Source organism: Rana temporaria, chromosome 3 (assembly GCF_905171775.1).
Source record: "Rana temporaria chromosome 3, aRanTem1.1, whole genome shotgun sequence".
NCBI classification, from domain to species: domain Eukaryota; kingdom Metazoa; phylum Chordata; class Amphibia; order Anura; family Ranidae; genus Rana; species Rana temporaria.
In genome coordinates, this window is record NC_053491.1 from 152,208,638 (window position 1) to 152,233,175 (window position 24,538).

Consider the following 24,538-nt stretch of genomic DNA (forward strand, 5'->3'; position numbering starts at 1 on the left):
CACTTTTTGATAGATAAAAAGTGCATTTTGTATACATCTATATAGATCAGACCAAAATGAGGGACAAATGAGGAGGAATGAGAGACAGAGGGACATTGCTCCAAATCAGGGACAGTCCCTCAAAATCATGGACAGTTGGGAGGTACGGGTGAGGGAAGCCTGTAGTATCTCCTATGTACAATTACTGGTGAGATGAGAAGTATTTAGTATCTCCTATGTACAATAACAGATGAGGGAAGTGTGTAGTATCTCCTATGTGCAATTACTGATGAGGGAAGTCTGTAGTATCTCCTATGTACAATTACTGGTGAGGGAAGTATTTAGTATCTCCTATGTACAATTACTGGTGAGGGAAGTCTGTAGTATCTCCTATGTACAATTACTGGTGAGATGAGAAGTATTTAGTATCTCCTTTGTACACTTACTGATGAGGGAAGTGTGTAGTATCTCCTATTTACAATTTCTGGTGAGATGAGAAGTATTTAGTATCTCCTATGTACAATTACTGGTGAGGGAAGTCTGTAGTATCTCCTATGTACAATTACTGGTGAGATGAGAAGTATTTAGTATCTCCTATGTACAATTACTGGTGAGCATACCTCCCAACTTTCTGAGATGGGAATGAGGGACACCTATCACCAAAAGTATGCAGGCATAGGACACACCCCTTGTCACGTCCCCTTAACCACTTTACATCCGACAATTGACAAAAGACGGCCACAAGGTGGCTCTCAATTGCCGGGAGGACATCTATGGACGTCCTCCGCTCCTCCAGCCACTGGGGGGCACGCGCGCCCCTGCCGCATCACTGAAGTGCTGATGCGCGTGCCTGGCGGCCGCGATGTCTGCCATGTGCCCGCGATCGGCGGATACACAGACAAGGACGTGGATCTGTGTGTGTAAACACACAGATCCACGTCCTGTCAGGGAGAGGAGACCGATGATGTGTCCCTTGTACATAGGGACACAGATCGGTCACCTCCCCCAGTCAGTCCCCTTCCCCCACAGTTAGAAACACTATGCAGGGCACACATTTAACCCCTTCCTCGCCCCTTAGTGTTAACCCCTTCCCTTCCAGTCACATTTATACAGTAACCAGTGCATATTTATAGCACTGGTCGCTGTATAAATGTAAATGGTCCCAAAAATGTGTCAAAAGTGTCCGATGTGTCCGCCGTAATGTCGCAGTCCCAATAAAAATCGCAGATCACCGCCATTACTAGTAAAAAAAAAAAAAAAATCATAATTCTGTCCCCTATTTTGTAGGCGCTATAACTTTTGCGCAAACCAGTCGCTTATTGCAATTTTTTTTTTTTTAACAAAAATACGTAGAAGAATATGTATCGGCCTAAACTGAGAAAAAAAATAGTTTTTTTTAAAAAAAAGTTGGGATATTTATTATAGCAAAAAGTAAAAAATATTGTGTTTTTTTTCAAAATTTACGTTCTTTTTTAGTTTATAGCGCAAAAAATTAAAACCGCAGAGGTGATCAAATACCACCAAAAGAAAGCTCTATTTGTGGGGAAAAAGGGACGTCAATTATGTTTGGGAGCCACGTCGCACGACCGCGCAAATGTCAGTTAAAGCGACACAGTGCCGGAAGCTGAAATTTTGCTTGGGCAGGAAGGGGGTATATGTGCCCAGTAAGCAAGTGGTCAAAGGAGAATTGTACAAAAAATAAGATTAGATAGATGTTTTTACCAATACTATTGCTTTATATTGGCTTTTGGAATTTACAAATGCAGCAATTTAGAAATCAGATGAAAGGTTTAGCACTGGGAAACACTTTTTGATAGATAAAAAGTGCATTTTGTATACATCTATATAGATCAGACCAAAATGAGGGACAAATGAGGAGGAATGAGAGACAGAGGGACATTGCTCCAAATCAGGGACAGTCCCTCAAAATCATGGACAGTTGGGAGGTACGGGTGAGGGAAGCCTGTAGTATCTCCTATGTACAATTACTGGTGAGATGAGAAGTATTTAGTATCTCCTATGTACAATAACAGATGAGGGAAGTGTGTAGTATCTCCTATGTGCAATTACTGATGAGGGAAGTCTGTAGTATCTCCTATGTACAATTACTGGTGAGGGAAGTATTTAGTATCTCCTATGTACAATTACTGGTGAGGGAAGTCTGTAGTATCTCCTATGTACAATTACTGGTGAGATGAGAAGTATTTAGTATCTCCTTTGTACACTTACTGATGAGGGAAGTGTGTAGTATCTCCTATTTACAATTTCTGGTGAGATGAGAAGTATTTAGTATCTCCTATGTACAATTACTGGTGAGGGAAGTCTGTAGTATCTCCTATGTACAATTACTGGTGAGATGAGAAGTATTTAGTATCTCCTATGTACAATTACTGGTGAGGGAAGTCTGTAGTATCTCCTATGTACAATTACTGGTGAGATGAGAAGTATTTAGTATCTCCTATGTACAATAACTGATGAGGGAAGTCTGTAGTATCTCCTATGTACAATTACTGGTGAGATGAGAAGTATTTAGTATCTCCGTTGTACACTTACTGATGAGGAAAGTGTGTAGTATCTCCTATTTACACTTACTGGTGAGATGAGAAGTATTTAGTATCTCCAATGTACAATTGCTGATGAGGGAAGTCTGTAGTATCTCCTATGTACAATTACTGGTGAGGGAAGTATTTAGTATCTGCTATGTACAATAACTGATGAGGGAAGTGTGTAGTATCTCCTATGTACAATTACTGGTGAGGGAAGTCTGTAGTATCTCCTATGTACAATTACTGGTGAGGGAAGTATTTAGTATCTCCTATGTACAATAACTGATGAGGGAAGTGTGTAGTATCTCCTATGTACAATTACTGGTGAGGGAAGTATTTAGTATCTCCTATGTACAATAACTGATGAGGGAAGTGTGTAGTATCTCCTATGTACAATTGCTGATGAGGGAAGTATTTAGTATCTCCTATGTACAATAACTGATGAGGGAAGTGTGTAGTATCTCATATGTACAATTACTGGTGAGGGAAGTCTGTAGTATCTCCTATGTACAATTACTGGTGAGGGAAGTGTGTAGTATCTCCTATGTACAATTACTGGTGAGATGAGAAGTATTTAGTATCTCCTATGTACACTTACTGACGAGGGAAGTGTGTAGTATCTCCTATGTACACTTACTGACGAGGGAAGTGTGTAGTATCTCCTATGTACAATTACTGGTCAGGGAAGTGTGTAGTATATCCTATGTACAATTACTGGTGAGGGAAGTGTGTAGTATCTCCTATGTACAATTACTGGTCAGGGAAGTGTGTAGCATCTCCTATGTACAATTGCTGATGAGGGAAGTCTGTAGTATCTCCTATGTACAATAACTGATGAGGGAAGTGTGTAGTATCTCCTATGTACAATTACTGGTGAGATGAGAAGTATTTAGTATCTCCGTTGTACACTTACTGATGAGGGAAGTGTGTAGTATCTCCTATTTACACTTACTGGTGAGATGAGAAGTATTTAGTATCTCCTATGTACACTTACTGGTGAGGGAAGTGTGTAGTATCTCCTATTTACACTTACTGGTGAGGGAAGTGTGTAGTATCTCCTATGTACAATTACTGGTGAGGGAAGTGTGTAGTATCTCCTATGTACAATTACTGGTGAGATTAGAAGTATTTAGTATCTCCTATGTACAATTACTGGTGAGGGAAGTCTGTAGTATCTCCTATGTACAATTACTGGTGAAATGAGAAGTATTTAGTATCTCCTATGTACAATAACTGATGAGGGAAGTGTGTAGTATCTCCTATGTACAATTACTGGAGAGATGAGAAGGGCTCCTCCCTGGACACTCACCCCACCCCACCCCCAGGGCACAGGCCAGCAGTCACCGGAAACCACGGCTCGCTACCAAAACAAACGCGACGCGATGAGTACAGAGTAGTAAGAAGACCCCGCCCCTCCCAATATCGTCATTTGTATTATGTGTCAGATTGACGCTGGGAGGGGCGGGGCCCGTTGCTCTGACTGTTGTGCCCTAAGCAGTCCCTGTCGCGCGCACTCGCCCTGGAGGAAGCGGCCATTTTGAGAACCTTTGACTTGTTGACGTAGCCGCACGCAGGCTGCGCCCCGCCTCTCGTCTTCATCTCGCCGTCGGACGGAGCGTCGCGGGAACGGGAGGGAGACAAAGCATTAAAGTAATGAATGGGGGACGGAGAGGCGAGTTTCCGAGCTGTGAACATTGAGCGCTCAGCGGGTGGCTGCGGCGGCCCATATCTGCCAGGTGAGTGTGAGAGGACGGTGCTGTGTGTGGGACAAGTGCGGCCACCTCTGAGTTCCTGTATGAGGAAGGCCTGGTCACACACACTGACCTCCAATACACCCATTTCCCTTGTGTGTCTTCCTGTGTGCTCTTCTCCCCGGCTCCACATGGCTCAGGGAATTCCTATGGCTGTACATAGGGGGGAGGGGGGTGTCGTCACCTCTTCACCCCGGAGAGGAGGAAGGACACACAGCTGTGTTATGTTCCATCAATGATTCACAATGGTGTGTGTGAGGAGATGAGATCCCAGCCATGGGAGCCTTCACTATACTCCTCTCCCAACATCTCCTGCACTTTCCTCTTATCTAATGTACATAGTCCTGTCTATTTGTTTTCTGACTTTGGAACCTGCTATCTAAAGAGACCCTGTCAGCAACTAGCAAAGATCCCAAGTAAGGCTTCTTCACGTAAGACAGCTGCGCTGATCACGTGCCAGGTGCAGCGCTTAGGCTTACTTTTTTGTTTCAAACTTTATTAAAATGACAAAGTATTGAAATTTCCAAAGACACAAAGGTGTGAGCGAACATCAAGGCAATGGTGTCAAAGGTAACAGGTGGCAATAAAAGGCAAGGAGAAATAGAGATCTAAAATTACGGCGGAATGGACGGTGCAATAACAACCACCTGTGTAACCTGCGCATCTAGGACATGAGTGTACAAAATCGTGCTTAAAGGCAGAAGGGTTTTTTTTTTTTTTTTCTTAATGCATCAAGAAAAAACTTGTGTGTGTGTGGCAGCATCCCCAATACTTACCTGAGCCCCATCATTTTCTCCCGCGATTTCCACGATTGTCTAAGCTGTTCCTGGGCACTTCTTGTCCTGGGGGGGGGCTCCCCCGATTCACTGAGACACAGCAATAGTGCTATTGACTCCTGTGGCTGTCAAAGTCAGCTAGCTAATCAGGGGAGAGCTTTCAGTAGGAGTGGGACTTCCTGTCCTACTTCCTCCTTCTGCCCGGGACCGCTTGAGTGATACGTCATATTGCCTACAGTGGCCCCTCCCTGTAGGCGATCGCCTGGGACACGTGACAGGTCCTAGGCGGTCGTCTGACCACTCGCAGAGCGCAGTGAGTGCCCGGCCACGAAGCCGAAAGCTGTCACGGCCGGGTGCCCACACTAGGAATAAAGACGCCGGCCTGAGAGGGGGTGAGCAGAGCTCCGGCCGGCGCGTCGCTGGACAGTGGAACAGGTAAGTGTCTGTTTATTACACTTTTTGTAGCTGCTGACTTTTAATAAACACAAAAAAAAGCCTGGAACTCCCCTTTAAAGCTGTATACACACTATACAATTTTCTGTCTTTTTTTTTTTTTTTTTTTTTTACTTCAGATTTACAAAACCAAATATTATGCATTCAAATATTAAGAGTTTCATTTTGTATGCAATCAGGCAGGTCCTTGCACTACATGGTTTTGGTAAATCTAAAGGAGTTCAGGCAAGAAAAGTTGTATTTGTGTGTGTGTGTGTGTGGGGGGGGGGGGGGGGCGCGGCGCTTGGGCTTTCTGTGTAAAGGCTAGCAAAGGAGGAATGCTTATGAAAGTCAAAAACCCAAAAATGACTCCTGAAGAGGAAAGGGGGAGGGGGAATTAACTGCAGGTTCAGGTGAATCTTACTGCGCAGCTCCAACAATACTCATACATATTTTTTTTGAGCTTAGAGATCTGAACAGCCACAATAGAGGAGATGGGGTTGTTGCTGTTAAGAATTGTCGCATGTAAGGTAATGCACCAAAATGTGTAACCAAACACTCGGGTGTGAATGGATGGCTGAAGGGGAATACTATAGAATGTCACTTGAGTGGCAGCTCTGGGACTGCTAACATTGCATCAAAGGTGGCAGTGCCCAGCAGAAGCTATAGACGTTTTGAATGTCTATACACAGGTTTTTTTTTAACAGCTAAACCTGCATAAAACGCATTACATTCTGGGGCTAAGGTGGTTAACGTGTTTGTAAAGTCTTGAGTAAAAAAAAAAAAACCTTATACTTGCCACCTCTATGCAGTTGGTTTTGCACAGAGTAGCCCGGATCCCCCTCTTCTTGGGTCCTCTTTTGCTGCTTCTGGCTCCTCCTTCCTATCGAGTGCCCCCCACAGCTAGCAACTTTCTATGGGGGCACTGGAGCTGAGTTACAGCTCTGTGTGTCCACTCAGACATGAAGCCCCGACCCCGCCCCCCCAATGCCACTGTTGTGTCTCAGCCAATCAGGGTAAGTGTCATGGACGGCTTAGACATTCTTGGACATCGGCGAGATGGGGCTCAGGTAAGAATTTAGGGGGGCATTGGGATGGCTGCTACACACAAGGTTCATTATCTTCATGCATTCTACACCTTCTCCATATACAACTCCTTTGACCACTTCCGGACCGCCCGCCGTCATTATGTTGGTACTTTGATGTAAATACTGGTGTTATGGCAGCAGATTTGGTCTTCAAGTGGCCAAACTGCCCTTTTTTTATTTATTTTTTGACAGCTGTGCTCTGCAGTTTACATAGCATCGTCGGGGAGGGGGGGTTAATTCGAGATTGATCTTTAAAACTTGTATATGTATATATTTTTTATTAAAATAAGAAACATGTCATACTTGCCTGCTCTGTGCCATGGTTTTGCACAGAGCAACCCTAATCCTCCTCTTCTGGGGTCCCCCGCTGGCACTTTTGACTCCCCCCTACTTCAATGAGTGCCCCCATAGAAAGCCATTTGCTATGTGGGCATGCATAAGGGCTTGCTCCAGAGCCCCGCTGCCTGCATCTATAGACACACGGTGGGACTAGGCCCCAACCCTGGTTCCCTCATCATAGGATTTGATTGACAGCAGTGGGAGCCAATGGCTCCCGCTTCTGTCAATATGCCCAGGATGGAGGCATGTGTAGGCAAGATTTTAAAAATGGCCCAGCGGTAATAAGGTTTAAGAAAAGAAAAAAACACACAATGGTGTGCTTTATAAATGTGGATTATGTGCCTCTGTCTTAAAGTCGGCAGAGAGCAATACAATGTTTTGGGGGAATAAAAAGGAAGTATAGCTGTTCACCCTTATTCAGATCTGGCTTCTATCGTGTCACTTGAGATGGTTGGAGACTTGACAGATATCTAAATATTTGGCTTGGTCATTGTCCTTTGCAGAATTAGTAACTCGGAATGGGGGTAGTGAGTGTGTTTACGGAGTTTAAAGTCCTCTCCCCCTGCACACTATATGGAATCTTTACACTTCCAATTTCTATTTGTTACAAAGCGGATGAGTAATTAACCACTTCACCCCCCCCTGAATATTTTACCTACTTCCTGGCCAGGTAATTTTTTGCCATATGGCACTGCGGCACTTTAACTGACAATTGCGCGGTCGTGCGACGCTGTATTCAAATAAAATGTTTTTTTTTTTTTTAGAAAAAAAATCAATGTGTTTTTACTTTCTGCTATAAAACATATCCAAAAATGTAAAAAAAAAAATCTTCATCAATTTAGGTAAATATGTATTCTTCTACATGTTTTTGGTAAAAAAAAGACAGAATAAGTGTTTTGTTTGTCCTAAAGTAGGAATACACAGAAATTTAGGCGGTTGAAAAATATAAACTACCAAATATTGTGTTTTTGGCACATTGCCTAAAGGAAAATATTGCTGAAAAAAAGGGCGGGCCCCGTCCCCTGGTGCCACCCATTGCGGGGGTGTCATCTTAGCTCGTCCCAGTCCTCCCTCCCACAGAGCGGCGATCTCCATGTGTCGAAGAGCTGAATTGCATGGGCCGCAGTAACAGTGTCCCACCTCCTGTGACAGACGGTACACTGATCCAATGGTGGGACATTGAATCAGTGTGACATGATCACAGGAGGTGGGACATTGTTACTGTGACTCGGGCAATTCAATTCACAACTGTCACACACGACGATCGCCACTCTGATCCAAGCACTGGTGAGTCTGCATCTTGCGGGCACAGGTGAAGCTGCATTGATCTCTTGTATCATGTCTGCAGCCTCTGACCGTCTCCTGTATCAGATGGTTATACACTTGGGACATTATACAAGAGATGGTTAGAGACTGCAGACTAGAGGTCGACCGATATATCGGCCGATATTTGGCGTTTTTTAATTATTCGGCATCGGCCGATTTGTGCTGTAAAAAAGCCAATTTAAACTTCAGCACCGCGACTTGCAAAAAGCTTCTGTAATAGAAGTCAATGCAAGTTGCCTGAAGCTTCTCTCTCCTGGGCAGACTGACAAGTTTTGAGAAAAGATATACAATGTTGCTACTTATCAATGAACTGAACTCTGTGTAGGAGAGTTCTCAGTTTAACCATTTAAAGGCTAAATCTTTTTTGCACTTGTTGCTTACAAGTAAAAATCCTGTATTTTCTGCTAGAAAATCACTTGGAACCCCCAAACATTCTATATATATATTTTTTTTAGCAGAGACCCTAGGAAATAAAATGGCGATTGCTGCAATATTTAATGTTACACGGTATTTGCGCAGCGGTCTTTCAAACACATTTTTTTTTTTGGGGGGAAAAATATGCTATAACAAATAAAATAAAAAATAATAAACGGTAAAGTTAGCCCATATTTTTTTTTCAAAGTTTTCATTACCTGTTTTTGTGTATTAGAATATATATAGAGATAGATACACACATACATACATACATACATACATGCATACAAGTGCACTGATTAGAGGCTTGTTGTGTTTAAATGTAAGACATTTTCTGTATTACTTAGCAGAGCAATAATGGAACTTCCGCTTTTCTGAATCTCCCCCCCCCTCTGTTGTCACATTTGGTACCTTTCAGGGGGAGGGGGGAGCAGATACCTGTGTAATCCCAGGTATTTGCCCCCTCTTCTGGGCATAGATCACTGCAGTGACTGTGGTGACCTACACCACATCTGGCGCTTAATCCGCCCCCAGCTTTCTTCTGGGAGATGCACAGGTCCCAGAAGACAGCAAGGACCAGTGGGATCACGCAGCGCGACTCGCGCATGCACAGTAGGGAACCAGGAAGTGAAGCTGCAAGGCTTCACTTCCTGATTCCCTTACCGAAGATGGTGGCGGCAGGACCCGAGGGAGAGATCGGCTTTGGGTGCCAGCATTGCGGGCACCCAGGACAGGTAAGTGTCCATATATTAAAAGTCAACAGCTGCAGTATTTGTAGCTGCTGACTTTTAATTTTTTTTTCCGCAGAACTTCGCTGCCTAAACACTGGACCATCATTCTAGCAGCGCTATTTGGCTGCTAGCGGGGCACTTATCTCCCAGCTAGCGGCCGATTAAGGGTTAAATGCTCCCATGTAGCGCCACTGCAGAAGTGCTTTGCAGGCGTTCATCTCAATGGGCAGGAGTGGTGGAGGAGTGGTATACACCGCTCCAAAGATGCAGCTTGCAGGACTTTTTTTTTAAACGTCCTGCCAGCGCACCGCCTCAATGTGAAAGCACTCTGGCTTTCAGACTGAGACTGCAGGGGAGCAGTTTTGCAGGCACTTTACAGGTGCTATCTTTAGCCCAAAAGAGCCTGAAAAACGCCCCAATGTGAAAGGGGTCTAACTGTTAGATTTTATGAGATGAAGGGGGGGGGATCGGCCCAAAAAAATCGGCATCATAAATCGGCTATTGGCCGCCGCGATTTCTAAATATCGGCATCGGCCAGCGAAAAACCCATATCGGTCGACCTCTACTGCAGACTGCATTTTCCAGGAAGCATATGTGACAGGTTCACAGCTCAGGAGAGTGTTTGAGAGACAAAGCGTTGTCACCCCACAACAGGAAGCAGAATTATCAGATGTCTTTTTAATGAAAGCTGCTGATTTTAAGAGATTAAAAATTACAGTTGAAATACAATAGAAGACCTGATTTGCATATACCGGTACTTTAAAACAAGTATACATTGTGGAATTGCAATGCTTTGTTTACCAGTATGTTATTATTTGTTAGGTACAAATATGTTTGACCTTTCCCCCTTTATTTTTTATTTTTTCCTTAGGTGATGCATTTGGACATCGTACAAAAGTGTTTAAAGTGCTAGAAGATATGCCTTTGCAAAAGTTTGCCGCAGGTATCTGCTGATCATCTTATTGTGCTTGCACATAGACTAAAGTTTATAGTTAATTAATTTCTATAATTGGAGAATGTAACTGATGAGCAATGACAAACTTGCAAGCATTATTGTGTGATGTTTAGGTTTTTTGAAAGAAGAACTCTATAGCTGAACTGTTCCTGATATGCCCTTTGCCTTATTCAATTTGTTTTTTTTGGCTACCCCTACTCGGAGCATTTACAAGATTTCTCTTAAAGCTGAAATCTAGATATGATCTTTATTGCATACTTGAAAGCCTGCTGGAGTTGTGACTCTGACAGTGATTGCTAATATCTTCCAAGTCCTTTGCCAAGCAGCTTTCTCTACCACATCCTGACTACAGTAGGTCACTTCCTTGGCACTGCTGCCATTTACATATAATACTAGGGGCGTTGAGAAAAATCGTATAATCGATGAATCACGATTCAGCATCAATGTGGAGAACGACTTAATCGCAATTGTATCGATGGCGTCATCACGTCGCGCCTCTGTCGGAGTCTTCCCATTCTTCCCTTCTCTCTCTGCCTGTCACGGAGCTTGCATCTGAAATACCTAGAGTGGCCACTCAACATTGCCTGGATCGCACACAGCAGGCATCTTTCGCTGTATCAAGGAACTTTGATATGAATATCTCGTGTGCCTGTCCTCTCCCTCCTCCTCCAGTGGCCGTTGTAACAAAGTCCCGCCTCCTTGACTGAGCTTGAGACTGCACACTGATTCAATTTCCCAGCATTGGATCAGTATGCCGCATATCAGTCTAGGAAAGGGGGGGCCCAACCTTTTGAAGAGCAGGGGCCACTTAAGCGACTTGGTAACCGGTTGCGGGCCACAATGAGTGGAGCAGGTGGATGGCAGCACACTCTACTCTATAGAGCCCACTCAAGTCTTTTTTTTTTTTTTTTTTTTTTTGCGGATTGGATTGGAGGTAGGCATTTGTAAACGGACACGGGTCCATTTACATCTGCCACTCTTTACAGGTGGAAAGGAGGGTCCGATTGGGTCAGACTGACCATGTGAAAGGGGCATTGGGCTGCGGGTTCACCTGTGGCTTTCCTGCAGGTTAGCTGCACTTTGCCATAGACTTCTGTTATATCCTATAGGTGGGGTGCACTTTCAGAAAGCTCACCAAACTTGCAGGTAATGGAAGTCTCTGGCTCAGTGCAGGTAACCCGCAGCCCAGTAACCACTGCAGAACAGATATGCCCATGTATACACTGTGATTTTTAGTAATAAACTTACCTTTTAATAACAGTATTCTATTCCATCCCAGAGCAGGAGGTCGTGGGCCAAATCAGAGGGCTCTGCGGGCCACTGGTTGGGCACCCCTGGTCTAGGAGGTGGGACTTTGTTACAACCGAGGCGGGCTGGGCTATTTCTATCAAAGCTCTGTGACATAGTAGTGGGAGATGCCCGCTCTGTGAGCCAGGCAATGGTGAGGCTACTGACTTTTAATAAGGACACTTGCCTGTCCAGGGAGCCCACGATGTCTGCCCCCGAGGCTGATCCATCCATCAGATCGGTTGCTAGCGCCGCAATTGCAGTGGAGCCTTGTGGCTTCACTGCCAGTTTCCTACTGCACATGCACGAGTCGCGTGGTGTTTTGTGAATGGCCAGCTTGTCTTCTGGGATGCACACATGTCCCAGATGACAACGTGGAGCTCACTGCAGAAGACAATGTGACATTGTGGGCCACGGCCCGGCAGGATTGGAAGTACACTTGGTACTTCCGAAAAGGTAAGGGGGGGGGGGGATAGAGTACCCAAAAACGAGGTGTTCTTTCGTTTTAAGACCACCTCTCAAAAATGGGTGGAACTCTGCTTTTAAGGTTAAACCTTTTTTATTTTAATTTTAATGAGTGGCCACATGTTTTGTTAAACTCCCTTCTGCAAAAAAAAAAAAAAATGTTTTTCTTATCCTTATTGTGGGGTCACCAGTACGGTATGTGTAAATTAAAATCCTATCCCCTCTCAAGTGTCTCTTCTCCGGAGAGAATAAGTTCAGTGCTCGCAACCTTTCCTCATAACTAATATCCTCCAGGCCCTTTATTAGCTTTGTTGCCCTTCTTTGTACTCCCTCAATTTACATCCTTCTTGAGTACTGGTGCCCAGAACTGGACAGCATACTCTAGGTGCGGCTGGACCAGAGTCTTGTAGAGCGGGAGAATTATCCTTTTTATCTCTGGAGTTAATCCCCCTTTTAATGCATTCCAAAATTCTGTTTGCTTAGCAGCAGCTTGGCATTGCATGCCATTGCTGAGCCTATCATCTACTAGGACCCCCATGTCCCTTTTCATCCTAGATTCCCCCCCCCCCAGTGTATAGATGGAATTCATATTTTTGCCACCCAAGTGCATTATTTTAAAATTTTCTGCATTGAACCTCATTTGCCATGTAGTTGTCCGCCCAATACATTTTTTCAAGTCTTTTTGCAAGGTTTCCACATCCTTCGGAGAAGTTATTGCCCTGCTTAGTATTGTCCGAAAATACAGAGATTGAACGGTTTACCCCATCCTCCAGGTCGTTTATGAACATATTAAATAGGTTTGGTCCCAGCACAGAACCCTGGGGGGACCCTACTACAGACCCCTGACCATTCCGAGTACTCCCCATTTCTCACCACCCTCCTGAACTCTCCCTTGTGGCCAGTTTTCAATCCATGTACTCGCCCTATGGTACATGCCAATGGCCCTCATTTTATAAACGTTTGGGGAACTGTGTCAAGCTTTTGCAAAATCCAGATACACCATGTCTACGGGCCTTCCTTTATGTAGATGGTAACTCACCTCCTCATAGAAGGTTAATAGATTGGTTTTGCGAGAATGATTTTTCATGAATCCATGCTGATTACTGCTAATGATACCGTTCTCATTATTAAAATCTTGTATATAGTCCCTTATCATCCCCCTCCAAGAGCTTGCATACTATTGATGTTAGGCGAACTGGTCTGCAATTCCCAGGGATGTATTTTGGGCCCTTTTTAAATATTGGTGCTACATTGGCTTTTCTCCAATCAGCTGGTACCATTCCAGTCAGGAGACTGCCAGTAAAAATTAGAAACAATGGTCTGGCAATTTTTTTTTTTTTTAGTTTCCATACTTAAAGAATTTTAAATGTCTCTCTAATCCAGTGTTTCTCAATTCCAGTCCTCAGGCCCCCCCAACAGGTCAGGTTTTCAGGATTTCCATTATTTTGCACAGGTGATTTGATCAGTTTCAGTGCCTTAGTAATCACCACAGCCTTTTCATCTGAGGGAAATCCTGAAAACCTGACCTGTTGGGGGGGCCTGAGGACTGGAATTGAGAAACACTGCTCTAATCTAATATCAACATACCCCCCCCCCTCATCTTTGGGGGTTTTAATTATTAGACTGGTTATGTGGAAATAGAGTATATCTTTTGATACATATCTAGTGATATGGTTTACATTATATGGACCAAAGTGGACCACTGTAACTGTGCAATAAAGATCATTTGGCTTTAATCACCAATATGATTATACAGTAAAACCTTGGTCTGCGAGCATAATTCGTTCCAGAAACATGCTTGTAATCCAAAGTACTTGTATATCAAAGGATTTTCCCTGTTCGTCTTTCAGGACAGGTACTGTAGAGAGAGACACAGGCTCCTCCCCTCACAGGAAACACCGCCTTCCAATTAAGAATTTAAGCCTCATCCTCCCTCAGCTCCTCAGTTTATGGTGTTTCCTCCGGAGGGGAGACACCGCTGGGGGCCAAGGGCCAGACAGCTGGGGAAGCTGAGGCCAGTTTTCCTGAGAGGGGGGACCTGTTCTCCCTGGGCTCAGGGCTATTTTTTAAACGCATGGCGTCCTGGTTGACTGGGGAAGTCACTTACCCAGGACATCGCCGTGTAGCGTCCCGCGGACATTCCTGGGGTGGATTCAGCCGCGGAGGCCTATTCACTCAACGCACAGGGGTGGCGCTGCAGGCGGGGTGCACGCTCCCTGTGAGTTTTCACAGTCGGCCAGGAGCTGGGCCGGACCGGATGACGAGTGACGTCAGTTCCGGGGGGGGCGGGCACTTCCGCCGGATACGCGTCACTGGTCCCGGACGCTGCAGTGTGAAAAGGCCTGACGCTGGGCTGGTGCGGCCTCTCTCTTCTCAGCCGTAGGGTCGGCGTTTTGGCAGGCAGTCGCGACCACATTCCTCAGCGAGATGTCGGAAGCAGAGGCTTCCCGTGCACCTCCGGATGACGACAGCACCAGCCACTCTAAGGTAAGGAGAACCCTGGGGTGGTGTTCCCTTATCATGTTGTACAGCTTCACTGGTGATTTTTTTGTTTTCTTCTCCTGGTGGTCGGGGAGTTTGTTAGTGTAGTGTGTCTGGAACCCTGGTGGTGGTTGGTCCTAGAACACTCCTGGTGGTTACCTGTGTTATGCGCTGGTCTCTCTTTTAATCTAGCCTCCACTTTCTTCTGTGTTTTTCAGAAATCCACAGAAAAATCAGCCCACAGCAGGAAGAAATGCCCTTCCTGCAGATCTTCACTTAGTGAGAGTTGGAACAAAGCACTTTGCAGGAGATGTATTGAAGGGCTGGTTAAAGAAAGGGAGGCAGAGCAGGCATCTGAATTAGCAGCTTCTATGAAAGAGCTTTCTGGCACCTTTCAATCGTTTAAAGATATTTTTGCTAATTTTCAATTGCCCCAAAGCAGCCCTTCTGTAGCGCAACAGGTAAATCCACCGAATCCTGAGGTTCTTCCCTCTGGGAGTAGAGAGAAACCTGCGGATATCAGAGAGGATGCTGAGGAGGAGCAAGACAGTGCCGCTTCTAGCTCCCAAGAGGAGTCAGATAGTGAGAAGACAGAGGCAGGGTCCTCAAAGGTCTCTCGCTACAAGCTTTCCCTTGAAGAGGTGGAAGAGTTATTGGAAACTATCCACGCTACTTTAGGGATAGTTGAGGAGAAAAAGACACTGTCACTCCATGACCAGATGTACAGTGGTCTGGGAGAACAAAAGAAAAGGGTTTTTCCAGTCCATGAAGTACTGGTCAATGCCATCAAAAAAGAATGGCAGGACCCAGAGAGGAAACCTTTCTTCTCAAACTCTTTGAAGAGGAGGTTTCCTTTTTCTGAAGAGGAGGCTTCAGTATGGAACAAATCCCCCAAACTAGATGCCGCCTTTTCGCAGGTATCCCGACATACGGACTTGGCGTTTGAGGACATGGGGGTCCTTTCAGACCCCATGGACAGGCGGATGGATTCGCTATTAAAAAAGTCCTGGGATGCTTCCCAGGGGAACCTTAAGCCAGCTATGGCAGCAACAGTGGTGGCCCGTAATTTAGAGCATTGGCTCTTACAAATTAAGGCACATATTGAGGCCGGAACGCCAAAAGAGACTATACTTTCCTCTTTTCCAACTTTACTGAGTGGCGTACGGTATGTAGCGGACGCCTCAGCAGAGTCAATCCGCATGTCTGCCAGATCTGCAGCTCTATCTAATTCTGCAAGAAGAGCTCTCTGGCTCAAGACATGGCAGGGGGATAGCGCCTCAAAGGTTAAATTGTGCGGGATCCCCCTTACAGGAGACTTATTATTTGGGCCAGGCTTGGAGGCTGTCTTAGATCGTACAGCCGACAAGAAGAAGGCTTTCCCCTTAAAGAAAAAATTTGGGGGACAGACAAAGAAAAAATTCTGGACCCAAAAGAAGGTGGAAGTCCCCAAACCTGAGGGAAAGAAAAAGTTTTGGGGACCAAAAGGGAAAGGCCGTGCCGGGGCACTTTTTCGTGCTCCTGAACAGCCCCAAAAACCTCAATGACGGAGTCAAGGTGGGAGGAAGGTTGGGGGCCTTTCTCCCACAATGGGAGACGATCACCAGCAACCAATTTGTGCTGGGGATCATAAGGAGAGGGTACAGACTAGAGTTCTCAAGTCCCCCCCCATCCAGACTCTTAGTCACCAATTTGCCCCAATGCAAAGAGAAATCTGTGGCTCTGATCTCCTCTCTTCAGGAGTTGGAGGATCAGGAGGTGGTAGTTCGGGTTCCATCGGAGGAGATAGGAAAGGGCTTCTACTCCCACATATTTGTGGTCCGCAAGCCTTCAGGGAAATTCAGGCTTATACTGAATTTAAAACCTCTAAACACCTCGGTCACGTACAAACGGTTTCGGATGGATTCCATCTATTCCGTGAGGACACTCCTCCTTCCGAACTGCTTCATGGCATCCATAGATTTAAAGGATGCCTACCTACACATCCCAATAGCGGAATGCCATCAGAGATTTCTCAGACTGGCCGTGAGGTCCAGAGAGGGGATGTTTCACCTGCAATTCAAAGCACTCCCCTTCGGGCTCTCCTCTTCCCCCCGCATATTCACCAAAGTGATGGTGGAGGTACTAGCCTTTCTACGTCTCAAGGGCATCCTGGTGATAGCTTACCTGGACGATCTGCTATTCTTTGCAGACTCTCCGACACGGTTGTCCCAGGACCTCCAGGTTGCAAAGGGGATTCTGGAGAACCTAGGTTGGTTACTCAATCTGGAAAAATCCAGCCTGACACCCTCCCAAAGAGTCACTTTTCTGGGATATGTACTGGACTCAACCAGACAGATGACTTTTCTCCCAATAGAAAAAGTTCAGAAGGTGGACAACGTAATATCACTTCTTCAGAGCAGTTGCCAGCTTCCGATAAGGAAAGTCATGTCAGCTCTGGGGTTATTAACATCTTGTCTTCCTGCAGTGCAGTGGGCGGGTCTGCATTTCCGACCTCTACAACTGTTCATACTGAACATTTGGGACCACAAACCGGAATCCTTGGATTCCCTGATATCCATACCGGTTCACATCAAGAGGTCCCTTTGGTGGTGGAGGAAGGGGGCGAACCTTTTACAGGGCCTGGATTGGATCTCCCCGATTTCCAGAACAGTGACAACAGATGCCAGTGGCTCCGGTTGGGGAGCACACCTGGACTCCCTTCTGACACAGGGTCGCTGGGCAAAAGAGGACTCGCAAAAATCTTCGAATTGGAGAGAACTAAAAGCGATAGAGTTAGCCCTCAAAGCCTTTCAGAAGGAGCTGCAGGGACAGCATGTTCGAATCAGGACAGACAACTCCTCGGCAGTAGCTTATGTCAACAAGCAGGGGGGCACCAGGAGCAAGTCCTTATGGGATCTGACAAAATCTATTCTCATATGGGCGGAGGCCAATGTCTTGTCCCTCTCAGCCATACATCTGAAGGGAGAATTAAATCAGGTCGCAGACTTCCTCAGCAGGAAGAAACTGAGGGAGGGCGATTGGGTTCTGAATCAGGAAGTTTTCAGAGCGATCACTCAAAGATGGGGTCTTCCGGAGGTGGATTTATTCGCCTCAAGAGAAAATGCCAAAACTCGGCTCTTTTTTTCCCTAAACAGATGGGATGGAGCTCTGGCGGTGGACGCTCTGGCCCAAACCTGGAAGTTCTCCAGGTGTTATGCTTTCCCCCCTCCGGTTCTAATACCAGCAGTCCTGAGGAAACTGCAGGGGGAGAACACAACACTCATTCTCATCGCACCTCATTGGCCCAGGAGACCATGGTTCTCTATCCTAAAAAATCTATCGATAGAATCTCCTTGGATTCTACCAATTCGGGAGGATCTCCTTTTGCAGGGTCCAATCTGCTGCCCGCAGGTAGAGAGATGGAACCTGGCAGCCTGGCTTCTGAGGAAGAGCTGCTGAGGGGCAAAGGGTTTTCAGAACGCTTGGTTGAAACACTCCTAAGCTGTAGAAAGAAGGAGACGCAAGCCATTTACCAAAAAGTGTGGAAACGGTTTAACATCTGGTGTGCAGAAAGCTCATTCAGTGTCAACAGCTCTGTGGCTGTTTTAGAATTTCTTCAAGCTGGAGCTGATAAAGGGTTGGCAACTAGCACGCTGAAGGGTCAGGTGTCAGCGCTAAGTGTATTTTTTGAAAAACAACTAGCATTTGATCCTTGGGTCTCTAGATTTTTTAAGGCTTTGAGTAGACGGAGACCTGTTAAAACCTCCAACTTCCCAGTTTGGGATCTCTCATTGGTTCTTCAAGCCTTTACAGTAGAACCATTTGAGCCTTTAGACAAATGTAGTTTAAAAGTGATCACTCTCAAAACAGTGTTTTTAGTAGCGATCACTACTGCCAGGAGAGTGAGCGAACTCGAGGCCCTATCTATTAGGGTCCCCTTTTTTCAAGTTTTTCCGGATCGCATCATTTTTAAGACAGATCCGGCTTTTCTACCAAAGGTAGCTTCTAAGTTTCACAGAAGTCAAGAAATAACATTGCCTTCTTTTTGTTCAAATCCTGTGAGGGAACAGGAACACAAGTTTCACAACCTAGATGTTAGGAGGTGTGTCCTACAATACTTGGATTACACAAGTCAGTTCAGGAAAGCTGATTCACTATTTGTTTTGTTTTCTGGGTCCAAGAAAGGGTCTAGGGCTTCTAGACGCACGATAGCCAGGTGGTTAAGGGCAGCCATCGTTCTAGCCTATTCTTCTAGGGGGGTAGAGCCTCCACAGGGTATCAAGGCTCATTCCACCAGGGCAGTAGCAACTTCCCAAGCAGAGTGTGCTGGTGCTTCCCCGGAGCAGATCTGCAAGGCTGCAACATGGTCTAGTTTCTCAACGTTTGTAAAACATTACAGACTGGACCTACTTTCAACCAAAGACCAGGCTTTTGGACGCAAAGTACTGCAAGCAGTTGTCCCACCCTAGGGTAAGGTGCTCGCTTATCCTCTCTACAGTACCTGTCCTGAAAGACGAACAGGGAAAAACGGGGTTACTTACCGGTAACATCCCTTTTCCTGGAGTCTTTCAGGACAGCACTGGTACCCACCCTCTTTTGTTGTAGGGGATATTATGGAAACTCATCAGACGAGGCCGTCAGGTAAGATGTAATTTTATACTTTTATGACGTGTTCTTGTGTCTCCCCAGCTGGCCGGAGGTACTCTGGAAAAAACTGAGGAGCTGAGGGAGGATGAGGCTTAAATTCTTAATTGGAAGGCGGTGTTTCCTGTGAGGGGAGGAGCCTGTGTCTCTCTCTACAGTACCTGTCCTGAAAGACTCCAGGAAAAGGGATGTTACCGGTAAGTAACCCCGTTTTTTTTTACAGGGTATAAAAGAGGAGAGAGGCACCTCCTAAGTGTAGCAATAAGTTGCTAAATGTTGTACCTTCTTTAAATGTAACCATATTGCTACACTTGGAGGCTCTTCTTCTTTTTATTTTTTTATTTTTATATTATACTCCGTGGAGTCCCACGATCGGTCCCCGGAGCTGAAGAACGAGGAGAGCTGTGTGTAAACGCAGCTTCCCCGTTCTTCACTGTGGCGCTGTCATTAATGGTGTGTTCCCTGATATAGGGAAGCACAATCAATGTCACACATCCAGCCCCACCCCCCTACAGTTAGAAACACATATGAGGTCACACTTGACCCCTTCAGCGCCCCCTAGTGGTTAACTCCCAAACTGCAATTGTCATTTTCACAGTAAACAATGCATTTTATAGCATTTTTTGCTGTGAAAATTACAATTGTCCCAAAAATGTATCAAAATTGTCCGATATGTCCGCCATAATGTTGCGGTCATGAAAAAATCGCTGATCACCGCCATTAGTAGTAAAAGAAAAAAAATAAATATTAATAAAATGCAATAAAACTATCACCTATTTTGTAAACCCTATAAATTTTGCGTAAACCAATCGATAAACGCTTGTTGCGTTTATTTATTTTTTATCAAAAATAGGTAGAATACATATCGGCCTAAACTGAGGGGGGAAAAAAAACGTGTTTTTTTTAATATATATTTTTGGGGGATATTTATAGCAAAATGGAAAAAAATATTGCATTTTTTTTTTTCAAAATTGTCACTCTATTTATAGCGCAAAAAATAAAGACCACAGAGGTGATCAAATACCACCAAAAGAAAGCTCTATATGTGGAAAAAAAAGGACGCCAACTTTGTTTGGGAGCCACGTCGCACGACCGCGCAATTGTCAGTTAAAGCGACGCAGTGCCGAATGGCAAAAACTGGCCAGGTCCTTTACCTGCATTTTGGTCCGGGTCTTAAGTGGTTAATATGGTAACCTTTTGGTGCCAGGTTTCAGTCTCTTGTACTGCACAAATGGAGAGCTTTTTTGTACATTTAGAATTGTATTAAGTCTCTCTGTACATTGTTGGCCTCACTTAATGGTGCATCAAAAAACAAAAAAAACAGGGCTTTGCAGTATGTTGATGCTGCGATCTTGTTCTCTTCTGCTCTCCAAGATGGTGACTTTGTACAGAGGCGCTAGGTGCATACCTATATACTTGGCTAAGGTTGAATTGTTGGACAGGTGTGTCGCTGCAAAATTTCCTGCAAAGGAACCATTGTGGGCCTTTATAAATGTAAATCGCTACCCATAAATATTAACCACTTAATTCCCGGACCATTTTGTTGCTAAAGGACCAGACCCCTTTTTTGCGATTCGGCACTGTGTCGCTTTAACTGACAATTGTGTGACGTGGCTCCCAAACAAAATTGACTTAAATCCCCCCCCCCCCCCACAAATAGAGCTTTCTTTTGGTGGTATTTGATCACCTCTGCGGTTTTTATTTTTTGAGCTATAAACAAAAATATATTCTTTGTATCCAAAGACTCTTATTGTCTGACGGTTTCTTGTACCTAGCAGTGATGTTCTTTGGGATATAAAGAGCCACGTTCCACAGTGAATTACACGGTTGTTCTTCACCACTATACTGTGGCTGACAGTAATTTTGTTTAATTGCATTGGTTGCTGTGTTTACTTTCACTTTGCTCATGTAGCCAGGGCCGGATTAACAATGGGGCTGATGGAGCTGCAGCTCCAGGCCCCTTTCTCAAGATAGGCCCATTTGCCCCATTTTTTTTTTAAGAATTTTTTTTTTAAGATCGAATTTGGGGGGTTGTAGCTCGATGACCAGAGGTCACAGAAACCCCACATTTGGGGGTAGGCATGGGAAGAGCTACCCCACAACTGGTTAAAATATGGGACGGCTATCATTTATGGTTTCCGGAGATACGGGCCTGCTTGCACAGCCTGTCAGAAGCTACATTCAGAGCGGCCAATATAAATACAAGCTGACACACTACAGCAGACTGATAGGATCACAGTGCTTATAATAATTATTTGTATATTACTCATGGTAATTAACCCCTTGCCACCCAGGCCAATTCTGACACTTCTCTACTACATGTAAAAATCATCATTTGTTTTTTGCTAGAAAATTACTCTATGGTGGTCTTTGCACTTTTTATGTTGCACGGTATAGAGCTGCACGATTCTGGCTAAAATGAGAATTGCAATTTTTTTGCTTAGAAGATAGATCACGATTCTCTCACGATTGTTGCGGCGTAACATCATCTTTCACATTAAAACAAAAAAAACAAAAAAATGGGCTAACTTCAGTTTTGTTTTTATGGTTTTTATTATTCATTGAAGTGGGCAAATGCAGTGTGACATAAAATATTGCAGCAATAGCCATTGTATTCCCTAGAGTCTCTGCTAATATATATATATAATGTTTGGCAGTTCCAAGTAATTTTCTAGCAAATAATATTGCTTTCTAACTTAAGAAACAAGTGTTGGACTTTAAGTGGTTAAATTTAGTTACAATGTTAGTTAGTTACAATGTTTCATTTTGTTTACAAACTTTGCAGACTGCCCAGATTTTTTCTTTACACACAGAAGTGTATCCCTTTGATTTAAGAAGGAAGTGTCAGTTACAATGTTTCCTGTTATAAACTTGGCAGACTTGGCAGATATTTTCTTTTGATAGCTAAAAGTCTCTCCACTTGTTATATGAAAGAATCAGCAAACTCTGCATTGAAGATCGTCAGGGGGGTTGAATCGAGATCACGATTTTTTTAACGATTAATTGTGCAGCTCTAGCACAGTATTTGCGCAGCAATTTTTCAAACATGTTTTTTTGGAAAAAAATGTTTCATTCATTAAAAAAACAATTAGTTAGTTAAGTTAGCACAATTTTTTTTGGTATCCTAAGCGATGCTTTACATTTTTTTAGGTTACATGTTTAGAGTTACAGAGGAGGTCTAGTACTAGAATTATTGTTCTCGCTCTAACGATCGTGGCGTATGTAACCTGTGTGTATCTGGCTCTGATACTACCAGTGCCTACCCAGCCACTGACTAGTATCTCTCCCCAGCCTGTCCCCACACACCCTCTCACCTGCTGACCTGTGGATGGGGGAATCACTCCTGCAGTGTTATTGTGTTCTGCCAGTGCGTACAATGATCAGTGTTGCTAACTATAGCTGGCAGCACTGATTGTTTTAAGAAAAAAAAAACAGGCTGGTTGTACTCAAGTTGATTAATAGATTGACTTGTGTAAAACCAGCTAGCCCATACATAGATTGACTATGACTGATCTCTGCATAATTGGCGTAATTTCAATCCATGTATGACCCGCTTAACCACTACTCAGTCCCTAAATATCCTTCCACTCCTGTACATAGTGCTCACTGTCATACTCTCCACACTCCTCTCCTGTACATAGTGCCCACTGTCATACTCTCCACACTTCTCTCCTATACATAGTACCCACTGTCATACCCTACACACTCCTCTCCTGTACATAGTGCCCACTGTCATACCCTCCACACTCCTCTCCTATACATAGCGCCCACTGTCATACCCTTCACACTCCTCTCCTGTACATAGTGCCTGCTGTCATACACTTCTCTCCTGTACTTAGTGCCCACTGTCGCACCCTCCACACTCCTCTCCTGTACATACTGCTCACTGTCATACCCTCCACACTCCTCTCCTATACATAGTGCCCACTGTCATACCCTCCACACTCCTCTCCTATACATAGAGCCCACTATCATACCGTCCACATTCCTCTCCTGTACATACTGCCCACTGTCATACCCTCCACACTCCTCTCCTGTACATACTGCCCCATCATACCCTCCACACTTCTCTCTGGTACGTACTACCCTCTGTCATACCCCCTCACTCTTCCTGTACATACTGCCCATTGTCATACCCTTCACACTCCTCTCCTGTACATAGTGCCTTTTTCCGTACCCTTTGTACTCCTCTCCTGCACATAGTGCCCACTGTTAGACCCTCCACATTCCTCTCCCTCACCTGCACATACTTCCCACTTATATACCGTCCATACTCCTCCCCTATGTCGCTTACCCACAAAAACAGTTCTTTAAAATTATACTGAATATCCTCAATGTTACCAGCTCTAGAATGGAAACACTTTTGTTCAACTAAAGGAAATATCAGTTCTCATATTTGTTCTGCCCCATTATTAGTACTCATTTAATTTTGTGATTACTACTATGATGTATAGAGGAACATCGGGGATCTCAGCTACTCTAAATATAGCACTTATATAAAAAAGTGGCCCTGAAAATATTTTTTAAATGTTGGCAACTGTGCACTTAGGCACTGCCCAAGGGCCACCGTCCACCGGGTCAGTAGGGGGCCCCATGAGAGGCTCCTGGGATCCTGTGATAATAAAGCGGTAGTAAACTTTCCTGACATTACTACTTTTTAGAGGCCCTGAGGTAGGTTATGCCACAACGTACAAGTATGCACAGCATATTAGCACATTAGTGTACACTTACATTTTCAGACTGAGCCCTCCAGTGCTGCGATGAATCAGGCGGGGCCTGGGCGCTTCCATCTTCACCCGGTCTTCCTTCTGGGTTCTGTGCCTTTGGTCACTTGCCTTGGCTGGGCTGCATTCATGTCATTCCCACGCATTTATTTATTATTTATTACACCCCATTCACACCTCCGCGACAAAACGCCCGACGCCGGCCGCTCGTGCCGCTGGAGGGGAGAATTCCCATTGCTGTCTATGAGATGGTTCACATCTCATAGACGCCGTACACCTGCGGCATGAAAAAAAGTCCCGGACCCTTTTTTCCAGGCGGCATTGGCGTTCGGCCATACAAAGCAATAGGAAGGATTTGTAAAAAAAAAGTTACACTATTCGCGGCAAAATACGCCGCGTACGCGGCGTTACTTGTCGCGGAGGTGTGAATGCAGCCTAAAAGGCCCCACCAAAATCCTCAGCACCAGGCCCATGATGTTCTTAATCTGGCCCTGCATGTAGCAACTTGTTTCAACTACACTTGGGTTACTTTAACCACTTCAGCCCTGGAAGGATTTACCCACTTCCTGACAAAGCATTTTTTGTGATGCGGTACTGCGCCATAGTGGAAACAAAGCCTTT

The 24,538-nt window shown here is 44.8% G+C and overlaps 1 protein-coding gene across 1 annotated transcript in view; it reads left to right on the forward strand.

The window, feature by feature from the left end:
- Nucleotides 1-4,078: 4,078 nt before the first annotated feature.
- Nucleotides 4,079-24,538, forward strand: part of ZBED4 (zinc finger BED-type containing 4) — a 29,555-nt gene continuing 9,095 nt past the window's right edge. The window contains exons 1-2 of the mRNA XM_040343655.1: nt 4,079-4,261; nt 10,254-10,325. The gene's annotated coding sequence lies outside the window, so the exon portion shown is untranslated. The remainder of the gene's footprint in view (nt 4,262-10,253; nt 10,326-24,538) is intronic.